We start from the raw sequence: 3,830 nt of genomic DNA, 5'->3' as shown, positions 1-3,830 counted from the left end.
TATACTGCCGCTCGCCGTACGAGTCGTATTATATAGGTAGGTACTTTATATAATATTATTATTATTGAAATTGGCCTACTTGTGGTCGAGATGCGCAGAGACGAAATATAGGTAGGGCGGTGTGGAGTTTCGGACGGTTCGGATATAATCATAATATTTTGACCGAGAAAAACGGTCGAGTCGACCACCGTGTATTGTTATTATTAATAATAATGATAATGGTTCAATATCTGTCTATTAAATTGTATTTACGGAAATATTATATAATAATAATATTATATTTTGTCGTTCGACGTCGTTGTCGCGACGATAGCTGTAGGTCTGGCAGATATTTTATCATTGGCTATTATATTATATCGTTATTGTTGTACACGAAACGTTTTATTACTATAGGTATTATATTATTGCGATATAATCGCCCATAGTTTGGGCGGACGTGATTATAATATTATTGTTATTATGTATAGTGGCGCGAGTAATAATTCGTCAACACCGGAAGCGGTTAAAGTAGGAATAAGCGGTCTGCACGTTATTATTATTATCTTCGTCGTCATCACAACGTAAGCGCCATTTTCGCGCCCTCGACCCTCGGTCTCGCGTCCGGCGAAAACTGGCGCTTTTGGCGGGGACGGGCGCTCGCACGGGCAGGTGCCTATCGTCGTCGCACCGCACAGGTGTTTTTATAATGTCGTTATTCGATCGACTCCGGGGGCGTTGGAGAATTAGTTTTTTTTTCGAGTTCAAAACGAAAAGCGCCGAACGTTTTCACCGCTCGTCTGCAGCGGCGTGTCAAAGGTATATTATTATCGTCGTCGTCGTGCCCGGAGCCGTTTTACTATATGGTCGACATTTTTTTGTGGTCGACAACGTGCGATTGATGAGCGACGGTTAAGCGTAGGAGGAGAGAAGAATATCGCAGTATAAAGAAAGAACTCTCAACTGTGTAATATTTTATACGATACGACCGGGTCGGGAAGACGCGAAATTGCTCGAGGCCTCGAATCTCCGAGCGTCGCAAAGACCACGAGTGTCGGAGCAGAGAAGACGTGTATATGCGAGGCAACGTTTATATTATTATATTATAACAACGTGAGAGACGAACCCACCCCGCTCGATGATATCAATAATAATAATAATAACTGTAATAATATTATTCCCACTGCAACGGTACGATATAACAATAATATTATTATTATGCCTGTTTACTGCACACGCGTTTCGTGCATTTATAATAATAATAATATTTATCGTATAGCGTATTACAATAATTATATTATTATTATAGTCGTGAGCTCGGCTGAAACGGCGGTCGGTGGTCGCCCACGGAATTTCCCACCGGTCGTATGTGTTCGTTCAGTTTATCGTGACATGGTACTCTTCAACGGCGACAACAATATCGTGGGCGACAAGTCGGCAGATCGCCTTCAAGAATAATATAATAATATGTTATAGGCCGCCGCCGTCTGCCAAAGCGGGTCGCCTATGACGTCAATCCGGAATTTTGACAAACCGCGTGAAATTTAAACGTTTCGGACATTGCGAGACGAGACCGACGAAAAACCTTTGAGCATTTCGGAAGGCGTTGCAAGCTGCAACCATAGGTAGGTAGCTGGGATATTACAGTGACGATGAGCAAGTACCTATATGTGTATCTAAGAAACATATTTTTTTATCTTGTGTTTAGATTCGTTTTTCTTCGCGTGTATCTTGTATAATATTCTATTTTGTTTTGCGTTAGAAAGATACTAGATACAAATGATTATATTTATATAATATAATATAATATGCATGAAATTTTTTTTATGAATTTAACCAATCAAATTATTAATTTATGCAAATAAGTTCTGACAAAGATAAATGTATTGCGCTATCGTTACTCGTTCACTCGGGATATACTTATCTATGTATACTACTAAGTCAAATGAAATAATATATCAAATTATTTTACAATTAATGACCCAATTGCATACCCAAGTTGCCCCTCCCCCCTCCCACCACCCGTCGATAACCAACAATTAATATAATATTAATATTTAACGAAGTCTTAAATTGGGGTAAAAATTTAAAAAAGAAACGTAGTTACCCTCCACACCCCCTTTTATGAAATTTCTAGCTACGCTCTTGTCTAATGTAAAGGTTAGATTAGAGTGTGTAATGCGATTTTACAATTATGCTAAGTCAATTATTAAAAAAAAAAAACAAATGTAAGTATCTAGTATCTTTTCGAATTAATGTTGAAGTTTCCTTGTACATCATACGTGTAGCTATATATAGTGCATGCCTACTCTATAGAGGTAAACATACTGATGCGCCTGTATAGTGGTTTTATATTATATTAATATTATGTTGTATTTAAGTACTTTTTTTCCACGTAGGTAAGTATCTATATAATATTGCCCATCTATCTGATCAACGTACGCGTTTCGTGACATGCGTTAATTATATATATATAAAAAAAAAAATCATTGCTCCGTAACAAAGACGCGCCTTATGCATTTTTTTGTATACATTTTATTATATCTTCGGTCCCCGTCGAATTTCGTGGCGGGGCTGTCGTATGGCGGTGACGGGTTGGTGAAAATGTAATAATTCGGTTTCAAGAAAACTCGCGGGACGTGTGTGCACCGTAAACGTCGCCGACGACGAATACGATGCACTAAAGCGTTAAATGGGGAAAAAAAATAAAGTAACTGTTCGAACGTGTAATGCGATAAACGCAGTCGAAAGTGAGTATTACCTACCTATATAATAATATTGACGGGTGGTGGCATGTCGCATGTGTATACCACATATATATAATATAATATTATGTACCTTTGTAGGATGTATATATATATGTCTTCTGCAGAGAGTGATTATAGAGAGCGAGTGTGTTGGAAAAACTTACGCGTCGGCGTGAAATACGGTTTTTTTATTCTTCTAATTGACTTGTAGTGTGCTTTTTTTTAAACATTTTTTTCTCATTTTTATCGATTTCGCGGAGACTATAATATATTATATTATCAAAAACGACGTGCGCGTCGACGGATAGTGAATAAAAATATAATCAATTAATAACAATAATAATTATAATAATAATAATAATAATAATATAAATTTAAAATGTATAGAATATATAGTGATAGTTTGATGTTTGTTTTATTGCCGTCCTATTCGACAGACGCAGCCGCCGCGCCGTCTAGACCGACGTCTCCGTTTGGTCCGCGAACGATACGAACTGAGCTTGGCCTGAAACAGATAATGACATTACACGAAATCGATTAATATAATATAATAACATTATAGTTGTATGCAGTATTATACGTCAATAGACGTGACAAGCGGTTGTCGGTTTTTCTCTAACAGTAGGTACCTATACCATAGCTGAGTGGTCGTATAATAATAATTTTATTATTGCACGTGGTTGCTTGGACGGGGGCGAGGATAGCATTTTAACCATAACCGAAGTTTTGTATGACGTCTTCGCAATGATAATATATATTATAAAACAACTCCAAACGGAACTATATAATATTATAGGTATTGTATATATGTGCTGCTGCCGGAAGTTCGAAAAACTACGTTTAAATACTATCTGTATTGATTATACCTATAGATATCGTCTGTTTGTTTGGAACAATCTGGGTTTGTTATATTCTGTTCCCTCGAGACACGAACATGTTGGGAAACGTTTCCGGGAACGGGATAGTGCTTAGAACTAGGGTTCGGGACTTATTGCACTAAAAATCCTTGAATTATACAATTAAAATCACCAAAATACGCTTGAAAATATGCAAGTAAAATTGTTTTTGTTTGAAAAAAAAACGATAATAGGTTAGATACACTTAAAA

This window comes from Acyrthosiphon pisum, chromosome A2, assembly GCF_005508785.2.
Source record: "Acyrthosiphon pisum isolate AL4f chromosome A2, pea_aphid_22Mar2018_4r6ur, whole genome shotgun sequence".
NCBI lineage: Eukaryota > Metazoa > Arthropoda > Insecta > Hemiptera > Aphididae > Acyrthosiphon > Acyrthosiphon pisum.
The sequence above is the reverse complement of the archived record's forward strand: the minus strand, read 5'-3'. Positions refer to the sequence as shown.